The following is a 12,417-nucleotide window of genomic DNA, read 5'->3' on the forward strand; positions in this document are numbered from 1 at the left end:
AACTGAACGTGAGTTTCTGTTTTTGTGTTCTAACATGGACTATGTAGACAAAGAGCAGATGTTGTCAATACAAACCCTTTACCAAAGGTTTCCAACAGAGTACAGCATATAAACACAACTCTAAGAAGATCTATCTATCTAGATCTATCTATTTATCATCTATTATTTAAAGGATCTATGATCATTAGTTTAAGACTTGGGGATGGACTCTACTATAGATTTTTGCCAAACAGAGGGATAGATGAACACAAATGACATGAATTCAAATTGTGATGACCTAATATTGACTCATACGGCAAAACTATGTGTCTTCTATTACAATATTGATAGGTCATTATTGTCTATTTCATGAGATATTTCTCTCCTCTCATTGACTGCATGTTTAAGACCTCAGTAGATCTTGTGGCGCCCTCTCCTGGTCTTTCACTGTCATGGGAATTTCCCTATAAGCCTGTGAAAAGAGTACATGCTACTGTTTCTCATGCTGCTGCTGTATTGTTCCAGTTAAGTTTGTTGTTGCAAGTCTTATTAAATAATTCTCACAGTGCAGTATGTGGTGGGAAGTAGGAGTGGTGGTCAGTGGATTACCCATTTTATTCCCACACTTTGCATAAATTGTGTTGAGAATCACTAAGTTATGTAGATTGTGCAACCTTGTTTGCTGATTTATTTTGGTTGTGTTGTTTGTCCGAAACACTATAATATATAATGATAATAAAAATACTCAGGCAGTGGTTATTTATTGGTGTATGTTGCCCTCTTCTGGACTAAAAGTGGACCTACAGTGCACAAGCACAGGATAAATACATTGGTTTTCTAAAACAAAGAAAGAAAGAAATCAAACAGGATTTTAAATCGCGTATTGGCAAAAGTGATGAAAGGCCCAAAGGCAATAATGACAATGACAATAAAGAACGTTGTATTCTATTCTGAAAAAGCCTCTCCATCGTTCGATCCCTTTTCTCTTTGTTTCCACCAACATGTACCCAATAATGAATGTGAAAGTGAGTTTATCCCACACCCAGCAGAAAGAACCAACCTACCTACTGACAAAGAAGAGGAACTCTCCAACCAATGCTTAATGTCATAACAGACAGCAAAAATCATTACATGTTATCGTTATTATGATAGTTTTACATTTCTATTCTCAAGCAAAAAGAAAAACCCAGAACACAGTGGATATTCATCAGGACCTTCCCTCCTAACTACAGCATACACTTTGTCACTGGGGAACTCATACTTCATCCTCTCCGCTGCCCGAACTGGGCAGTGCCAATCTGTACAGTGGCATAGCCATGCCACGCCAACACAACATCCCCTGATGGGAGAACAGGTGTTGGACAGGGTCCAGTGGAGCAGAGCGGAGCGGGCTGCCATGATGTATCTGATGAACAGGCCAGCACAGTCTCCCCTGGCCCGAGGGAGGGGGACCCAGCCATTTTTAACTGTGTGTGTGTGTGTGTGACAGAGAGAGGGAGTGCAGAGGTTCTGTGGGGGCAGCAGCTGTACAACAATGAGCCCCGACAACAGACGCAGCAGGGAAGTGGGCTAATCTGGGAAATCCCAAAGCACAAACAATACAGTACAGGTTTGCTGGAAGAAAACTTCCAATCCACAAAGTCCACACTGATTTTGACTTTTCATATATAATGGGAGACACAATTGGGTTGGAGGTTAAGGGTTAGTGGGCTGAATTTTAGTTTTTCCTTCTAGTCCTTAAATATATTAGATGTAAATTAGAGCAAGTCACCTCTGATAGAACAATAGGAACAACAGAGAAGTCATATAATGTGTAACAACTCAGGGGTGGAAGGTTTCATTTGGAGGAGTCTTTGGCACGAGATGGTGGATTTGTGGCGATGTGACAAATCAGCCTTAAAGGCGACATGGACCCGAAGCTCCAATTAACACTGCTTTTGTGTGTGTATCTGTGTCCTTACCTCGTTTATGAAACCCTAAAGTTTCAGAACAAACAGTTTTATTGTTTTCCTGGGCTTCCGTTTGCTGATGATGTCATCAGTAAACCTCACCACTCCTCCTGGTGCGGGCACTAGTCCGGGCACATCCGGTTGCATACATTCAACCGCAGAAGAAGAAGAACTACTCTCCTTGTAGCACCAGAGGGGGAGCTGTGTATCTGAGAGCTGACGTGCTAATTACGTCAACGGCCAATGAGAAAGCGCTCGTTGGCTGGCCAATCACAACACAGTCTGCATTCTGGGGGTGTGATTTTGGTCTGAAACAGCGCAGCTGAAGAGAGCGTCAGTGAGGAGATATTTCGACCGGCTCGTTTGCAGTGACTGGGAGTTTTTGACCATGAAAACAAGTTAATATATGTAAGTAGACCTCCATAACTAACATATATGTGTGATACAAGCATTCGATGTCACTGTTAAAATACAGAGGCAAATGAAACTGCGACAGACAAGTCAATATTAGGAATCCAGAACTGATCAAAAATCCCAGGCAAGTACACAGCTTGAGGGACAGTATATAGTGTGTTTAAGAGACAACGAGAAACTGGGGAAACTACACTGCACAGGTGATACACAATGACAAAACAACCAGGGAGAAAGGTACAAGGTAAAAAAATATAACAGTGTGTGTGTTTTTTTCATCGACTAAGTTCACATCAAGCAAATATTACGTGTTAAATGATAAAAAAAAAAAGTAATTCACAAAAACAAAACGTCACAGAAGGAACTGGTATGGAAAAGACTGGAGAGTGAAGCCAGAGATTTAATTAAGTGTTGCAATCAGGATGATGGACAACAGGTGTGCAGGTGGAGCAGCGGGAGGGTAAGTTAGTGGGTAAGCCACGCCCAGCCCAACACGCTCACACACACACATACAAAAACCAGGACTTAACCCTGTAACTGTAAAAGTTGTGTGTTGTACGCTTTTTGGAACTCACAAAGATATAAATACATGTACACACACACACAAATGGAGAAGGATATAATTAGTAGTCAAATTAAAACCTCATCCATCCACCCATCTATCTATATACACACACTCATTTTGGATGGCCTTAAAACAGGTCTCAGTCAGACATATCTACGCCTTGACTCACACCATAAGAAATCATGTTTATTGGGGTTTTTTGAGATCTGTTTCTTAAGTCCCTTTATTGCTAATTTCACAGCCAAAAATTACACGGCATATGATGATTTGCTAAGTCGCTGCGGAGCCATATTGGCCTAGGGAAGGCTTGTAGTCCCCGTTAATGGGTTGAGTATAATATTTTATGTCCCGTTGCTATAGCCACAGTGCTTAACTTGTGATGTAAAAATAGTCAGGCCCATTCATTTCAGCATAAATACTTCACTGGGCGTCAAGACAGAGAATGAGCTGTATGTAAAAAACGCGTCTATCTGAATGTGCCCCAGCAGAGGGAGAAGGTATTGCTACTTTACACATAATGACGGCCCAGGTCGTTTGGCGGAGAATAATGGTGGGTTTCGCTGTAAAGCGTATCACTCTCATTAGGTTTTTACACAGTGGATATACCTAACTGGAGATGCACTTGTCTGGACGGACACACACACACACACACACACACACACATTCTTCTCCAAAGTCATTAAATCCCTTTAAAAAAAAAGAGAGGCCTCATTTGAGAGAAGCAATAAAATTTTTAATCATTTTATTACCAAAAGAGTATTTAACAAGTGGGCAATGAAACGCCAAAGGCAGGTTAGCTGAGTTTAACCTTCAGAGAGGAAGCCATGTATCACATGCTGCCCTGAGGCATGGTGGGACAGAAATGTCATCCTCCATTATCCAACATACCTGAAGTGTGGCGTTGCGCGGCTGGCAGGCAGGCGTCTTGCTCTGCAAGGCGAGGCTGAAGGGAAATTAGGTGGAATTCAATTAATGGATGTTTTTTACGCACCAGGGAGAGGGCACAGCTGCACACACACACACACACCTTAATTTGTGATGTACACGCGACGTAACTGATGAAACACACTTGTGAATGCACCCACATGCACCTCAAATCATGTCTGCGATGCCTCACAATACTGACGAGACAGCCGGGCAAGGAGAACACATGTTCTTTCCTCTGCTGGTTCTCCGTTATACTTTCTATCTTTGTACCTGCTACTTAACTTTCCACCTTCCTCACTCTCAGTCAGCTCTGTTTAGTCTCCCTCTCTCTCTCTCCCTGTGGCAGTGCAGCAGAGTCGCACCACTGCTTCCCCTCAGCAGGTCAGTTAAGGAGAAAATGAGGCAGAGGGGGACACTCTCAGTCTGTCACCATAAAAGAACCATACCTACCTACCTACCTGGCTGCCAACTGCTCATAAATATCTGTTAAACTGCTGCACAGTCTAAGCAACGCTCGCATCATACAGTAAATGTTCCTTTTAGGGGAATACAAGTGGTTTTTCCAGAAAAGCAGGCCTAAAAGGAAGTGAAACACTCCATCCGCCTCTGAAAGCACAACATACATTTCACAATTTCCTTGGCACTCAGGTATAATTTATGGTTTATAACGCAAAAATACTCTATTTTCAATAACAAGCTTCTGTGGTACTTAGAGGGACTGGCCCGCAAAGTTAATTGAAAAGTGTCTGGGTTCTCTCATTTGCATAAGAAACACATTTAAAGGTGAAAAATTATAAATAAATACGCGGCCACCTGTGAAATATGGCTTTTGCCCTGCTGGTCATTTATAACTTTGCCTTTAATTATGTGACAGACTGGGGTTCTGCAGCTGTAATGAGAGGCTGGAGTGATGGAGAGGAGTGTATGAGAGACAGAGGGCTATAGGTCATTCACTGTATAAACAGATACACATACAGATGGACAGACACAGGTAGGACGATTTTAAGATTGTTAAAAGGTTATCATTTGATTTTTTGTTTCTAACTTGAGATAGCAGTATTCATACAGTCATTTTTAATCATCCTATATTTTCCAGTTTTGTCTAATTCTTGTATTTTAATTTAATATTATGTTTACTACTACTCTTTGGGTTTGTTGTTTGCATGTTATTTTTTAACTTGTATATTTATTTGGGAAGTTTTATTAATATCCAATTTATTGTTTTAATTTTATTTTATGTATATTCATTTATACATTAAAGTATACCACAGTTTTTCCTAAGTTCCCCCAGTGCAGTTCAGCCATTTATTGTCTCTGATGGGAAACTTGGATTACAGACAAGCTTAGAGAGACATTACTATTACGATGACACACATTATCACATCTATCATTCAAGACGTGATCCAAGAAAAACACCAAAAAACAAACACCCATGTACTTCAAATACAATGTTCAACCCAGTTGCCAAGATACTATGTTGCCATTGTTTGTTCCGGCAAACCACAGATAAATAGAACATTTCCATGTTTGTGGCTTTTTCATGAAATCACACTGCCGATAACCAGTTCTTGGTTGTGAAACTCATGTTTAGGTTTAGGTAAAAAAAAAAGTCCTCTCCATAAAAACACATTGTAATATCTTCATAAGACTACATTCTTCATTTTCAGTCACTCTTCCTCTGCCAGTTGAGAATTTGGCCTCAAAGTCACTATAAATCACTTCTGTGAGTTTTGCCAAAATCACATTCAAACCTCTGATTGTGTTGAACTGGCAAAAGTAAAATAGCAAGCTTTCTTCCAGGACACTGCACTGGTATGTTACACTGTCTTTTTTTTTCTTCTTTTTTTTCCATTTTCTTTGTTCATTCCCATGTTCTGGAAATGACGCATCTGCAGACTCCATAAAGTAAAATGTCAAGCGACAACCGAGCTTGTGTCGATGACAGACACATTGGCAGTTTAAGTGTCACACAGGAGACGGGCTGTGACAAAAAGTCAGACGGAGACACAGACACAGACAGGTATAAGCATTGCAGAACATCAGACAGATACTTAGACAAAAGACTGGGTGGTGGATATGCTGCGTGTGGCACTTCTCTGTCTCCCCCTCTTCCACCCTCTCTCTCTCTTTTATGCATAAAGACAACAGCTTGCATTGCCCTGCAGGTACCAAAGCGCTGTGCCGCCACACACCGCTCTCTTTTTCACCTTCACTCCTTCTCTGCGGTCACTTCCCGGTAGAGCTTGCGTCGCCCACTTCCCGGGGTGTTTTCTCTCTCTCTCTCTCTCCCCTTCATCTAATTTTTACCTCTCTTACCCCATCTCTGAGTAGCAGGGGAGGGAGGGAGGCAGGCATAGGCAAGGCCTAGCCCAGCCCATAGTCGTATTAGAGGAAGGCCATATTTCACCATTTCACCCCCCAGAAATATTACAAGATAGACAAGCAAGCAGGGGCTAATCCCTGGGATGAAATTAGCAGCAGAGGGGTTTGCGGCAGGATGGAAGGATGATAGAGAGGATGGTGTGGAGGGGGGGTGGGTGGGGGGCGTATCGCTGAGCCCAGCTAGAGGCAACTCGTCCCGTCCACAGGGATAATTACAAGATGCTCCCGGGATCTGTCTGTCTGTAGGCTGTGCTGGGCTGGCCTTCATTTTTGATGGCTCTATTTTCAACAAGGGTGACTATAGTTCTCACCCTCACACTCTGTGTGTGTGTGTGTGTGTGTGTGTGTTCCCTCTTTCTTTTCGCGTCTCCAGTGCTTCACAAAGGCTACATAGTAAAAGCTATTAAAATTGAAATTGTTCTAGGGGCAGTGAGCAAATGGGGGAGAGAAGCGACACACTCAACCCCCATGACAGGCTGTTTAATAATGGGTGGAGTGTGTGTGTGTGTGCGTGTGTGTGTGTGTGTATGTCATGTCTATGACCCAACGAGCAGGCCCGCCAGAAATATAAACTCCATGGTGTGTATGTTTTCTCTTATTTTAAGCTTGTGTGAAAATCTGGAAAATGTCTTTTACATCAATTCTCAAAGGCTTTACCTTAAAATTAATTCAAAAAGAAAAATAAATATTAAAAGTCATACTTTTTCAGTTGTATCTATATATCTACCTCTACATGCTAATGTTTCCTTGCCGCCCCGAGGAAATACTTCAATACAAGTATGTGATTTACAGTAGAAACAGTCAAAGATCTTTTTGAGACATTCATTTCCCTACATCACAGCTAATAAGTGAGTCGGTCTCCTCCTCCCTCAGTGCGTAGGTGAGCGCGACAGCCGAGCGCTTTGACCAGCACACTGACCTCTCTCCAGGGAAACAATGACTTTGAGAGGGCTGGAAATCACACACACACACACCACACACAGATTTGCGCAGGATTCTTTGAGACGACCATCATAGTGAGACACAAGCCCCTTACCCTAACCTTAACCATCACAGCTCAGTACCTAACCCTTAACCTAAACCCTAAAACCAAGTCTTAACCCTCAAAAAGCTATTTAAAGTTGAAAGGACCAGCCAAACTGTCCTAACAAAGACAGGTCTGAATCAAAATTGCTCCTGACAGCCTTCTGGAGACATGTATACACACACATACATGCACATTTAAAATATAAACAACATAGCACTGAAACCCACTAAGACTTTCCATAATATAAGTTTATTCACAATCATTTTTTTTTTGTACAATTTATTTTAAATGTGTTTCCCCTGTGCCATCCTTCCCTTGTTACCTTATATCCAAGGCTGTAAAGGTTTTATTATAATAACATACAAAACAATATTGTATAGTTTTGTTTCGTTAAGACGAACGCTTGTGACAATAACAATCCAAATATTATTTAATATCGATATTTTGTTTCATATTTTATTTTCCCATCAACCCCAGCATTACTATCATGACCAATTTATAAGGAGTCTAATAATAAAGTATATTTAGACTATAACTATTTATAATTATTATTATTATATTAATAATTATTTACAAAAAAATTCTATTGTTTTGAATCATATTTGCTAATGTACTGGTGAGAGCATAACTGAGTCTAAAAAAAACAGCTGCTAATGGGGAGTCAGATAATGAAGCTGCAGCTGAGCTGTTCCATGTGCAACCTGTAGATGGCGCTCTACACCAGGAAATGGTACTGGACTTTGATGGAATGTGGCCCACTGCGCAGAATAAATGTGTGTGTGAACGGGAGAAAGTGAGAGGGTGGAAAATAAAATCAGAGCAAGAGAGATGTGTGTGTGTGTGTGTGTGTGTTAGAAAGAGATAGCAACAGAGAGAGAGAGGGGTGTACAGTACCTGATGCTACAGAATAGTCTAATGACCGTCCTTCTTTGTCTTTGAGCAGGCAGACAGAGTCATCGAGCACATTCAGCACCAGAATAGCTACTGAACAACTGCACATAAAGTGAAGTTATAAACAAAAAAAAGAGTGCAGTAGATCATCGAGACGTGCAGGGGCCACAATGACATTTTCCCTCTGATGACGACAGCCTCACACATAATTCAAAACAAATTAATCCAAATGGTAACTTCTGTGGGTGCAGTTCTTTTTTGAGAGATATTATTTTCTGCAGGGAAAAATGTGATGCCGAAGCAAGTTTGCGACGTAGAATAACCCAAAACAGGTCTGGAGACACAGAGGACGTTATAAAAACAAGCATGCCCGCATGGGCACACACTGAGTTAAATTAAAATGAGTTTAACAACTTAACAAAAGAACTCTGTGATTTGTTACTGAGCCCATATCATAATCTATATTTTACAATGCTGACCACCCATTCTCCTTCTCAGTAATAACATTTTTAAACGCTGCAAATAACAGAAAATACAAGTATGGGAAGACACATTTCCCTCACAGTGTAATTAATAAATTCAGTCAATGTCAAGTCTTCAATGACCTGGTGGTCAAAAGCAGCTGCGTCACATTTTATTACATGCAATGAGGTCGTAATTATGCTGCCGTCGTATAGAGGAAATAATTGTGCTCAGTGTTGAAACCAAAACAAATCAAGTGATTTAATTCTTCCTCATGTTGAGTCACATCAGTTGTATTAATATGGGAAAACTGCACATGGAAAATGTTTTGAATTCACATTGAAATTTTCATGGTGAAATCTGTTTATTATTATTATTTTTATTATTATTATTATCATCATCATTATTATCATTATTATTACTACTATGTGAGAGGCAATGACTTTTGACATCAACTGGGAGAACAGTCTAAAAATAGAATTATGGATGTGACCGAATAATATGCGCAACACTGCAATCTTCGTCCTGAAGTGTGCACAACCAAACAACTGTGATGTCCATTTCTACTCTGCCTTTTTATCAAAAAATATAAATAATTCAAGTCATAATTAATATCATTCAACTAGTACATCTGCCTTAGAATGTAGCTGAAAATGTCTTTAGTAAGTCTTATTAACACAAATCAGTTACACGTCTGGTTGATAATTATCTAATGCAGAGATCATATGAAAAACATTCACATGCGATACTTAAGCGCAAACAAATCCACTTTTAAAGCATTCTTCACATTTGGCGTTAATAAATTATACACCTATTATGGATGTCAGATATTTGGTCTTTTAAGTCCTTATTCACTTCACAGTCAAGTGTATAGTTTCACCATTAATAGGAGAGAAGATGTACAGTTACACATGTCCTATACTCTGAAAGGTTGAAAAATGATAGCCTTTCTTCATTTTAATTTAGTATTTTTCTTTTGTACTTCACCAATTCAGATGTAAAGTTACGCACATGCAAAAATGTTCATCTGTGTGATTAAAAGTATTTAAAATAATGCGCTTAAAAGTGTGCTCCTTTACTAATAATTATATTAAAAAAAACTATTCCAGTGTTAACATGATTTTTTAGTAAAGTCCACGTTATTAATAATATATACCGCCGTTTATCCTGCAGTGTTGTGTCTCTCCTTAAACAGTATAGTCATTAATAATATAATTAATGGAAATGGTTTCAATTTTAACTTTTCATTCCTTTAAAATAAGTTCTGTTATTTGGTGCCTACAGGGAGGTCAGAGGAAAAAAGCTGGCTGTAAAATGACACTCGTGGGAACCAGTGAGGGTCCAGTGTTTTTTTTTTTTTCAAGGACACTTCTGTAGGATTTTGTATATATAATATAATATAATTGTACATATTGAACATTTTCTTTTTTGCAAAACATAATATCTTCAATATGCACACGATCCTTAAAGGACCACGTGTTTGGTGAAGGTTCAAAAATTGTAATTGTTCTAATATTCTAATAAATAAGTGAAGCAAATAATGTTAAAATTAGCCAATTAATTCAAAATTAGTTCAAAATTGGCCGCTGTTGTCACACCAGCATCTTTCTTCACTTGTTTCAAAAATAAACTGGAAGTATTTTATGTATTTTTTTAACATTACTACAAACTTAAATTCAACCATTTTGCTGCCAACTTATTTATTATATTATTATATATATTATTATATGGGTTTTAGTTATTACAATTTTCTTATTATTTTAATTACTATATATATATTTTACTGTTAGCAGTACGTGTGTACGTCACATAGTTTGACGATTCCCTAAATAATCGATTTTAATGCTAGACATTTAAAAAAATTATAATTTGTATAATATTTTTGTATAGTACATTATTTGTAGTATTTGAACTATGCTGTTTTACAGATTTTATGTTATTATTTTACTTTCACATTCTTACTGTAGAATTGATTCGATAAAGATTCTCTCTCTCTCTCTCTCACACACACACACACACACACATACTCTTTCCTTCTTCCCCTCTGCCTCAGCGCTCTGACTTTGTTGTGGGCGTAATAGTTCATAACGGTTACAACTAATGAATTGACCAGCCTCGGGGAGGTATATATAAACCTATTAGCTTTAATAAAGTCTGAAGGTATAAAATGACTCTCTGAGGTATTTCACTATACACTTAGTACTCTTCCCAACCTAATAATACCAGCTTCTCTTCCAAGTACATTGTCATGCTCTCTGATTGCATTCAGTGGGTCTGTCTGCACAATTATTTTCAATTTAACCACTTAGAGGACAGAGAGTGTGTAAGGGAGAGAGAGAGAAATAAAGAAATAAAGAAAGAAAGAGAGAAAGAGAGAGTCTCCATGGAACCTCAGTGTCAAGGAGGAAATGGAGAGTGATTGGAGGCAAAACACAGGTAAGGAAATGGACAATGAGAGACACTGAAGACAGACGGGTGAAGGGAGAACAAGGCAAATGACAAGCGAGACAAACATGAGGAGATTTGACTTACCTTCAGTCAGCTACGTGTGTGTGTGTGTGTGTATGTGCTCATTTCATTGCCTCCTAATCCCTGATTCAATTTCTAGCCATGACAAATTACTTTCCTGTCCTTACCTAATGCTTTTAACACATGCCTGTAAGAGGCCTTAATCAGGTGAGATGGGCCACAGTGTCACTGGCGGCACACACACACATATTCACGTATTATTGCCGATGCACATTTGCAAACATGTAAAATGTAATTATGCAAGTTCACACACACACACACACACACACACACACACACACAGATTAGCCTAGCCAGAGTGCTAACCACCCCGGATAAGCCACCAGGTGGATAATGTGCTACTTTAGTGCCTTAATTACGCCATAATCTGTTCAGTGCCTCAACCCCCTGCACAGAAGGACACAGAAGAAGAAGAAGAAGAAGAAGGGGGGGGGATCAGAGGAGGCGGTGGGGGAGGATTTAGATGTGAGAGGAGCAGGTGGAGAGAGAGAGGGCTCAGAGTTGGGAGCCTGGAGGTGTTCTGCTTCTTAACCTAAACCTCCATCCTCCTCATCACATCACATCTCAAAACTCTCTGGTCCAGTGGCGTTCTGGCTTCTTTTCCTTCATTTTCTTATTTTCCTCCTAGATTACCTAATCCACCACCCCCCAAACACACTTTCATCCTATTTTATCACTTAAAGCCCCTTGAGTTTGTCTCTCAGTCTCACTCTCGTTATGTTGCATGCATCTTGATGCTAAAACGCCCCGCCGCCCTGCTCCCCTCCCCCTGCTGTTCTCTCTCTATCCACCTCTCGCCTTTAGTTGCTGTGCGCCTTGGTATCTCGGGTCTTCCTGTACCCTGTACCTGTCACTGTGCGTAGCCCTTTGACAAATCACATGAAGGGCAGACTGAGTTTTGTAGGACGAGACAAAGCTTAAACATATGGCTGCCGTGTCCCCAGGTGATCTGCTGTGCTGTAGCAAGTCCCTGTGAGTCCTTATATATAACATTAGCTAGCTGTCTTTCTACCTGGCTAGCTGCATTTCTGTCTGCCTGTTCCTGGGTGTTTGTCCATCTAGATATGTCTGATTCTCTCCTGTCTGTCTTAACTGACTTTTTCAGTCTTTCAAGGTGCAAAATGAATTGGTAAAACATTTATACGAAATTATAAAAGTAACATAGATACATTTTAGATGTTTCCATGCAGGCCGTACATCCATAGCTATGTACTGTACATACATAAACCAGCTTATCTTTAATATTATTACGTTTTTGAATTATGCTGTGTTTCTGAACACTGGGTGTGAACAGA

Source organism: Solea senegalensis, linkage group LG7, assembly GCF_019176455.1.
Source record: "Solea senegalensis isolate Sse05_10M linkage group LG7, IFAPA_SoseM_1, whole genome shotgun sequence".
NCBI lineage: Eukaryota > Metazoa > Chordata > Actinopteri > Pleuronectiformes > Soleidae > Solea > Solea senegalensis.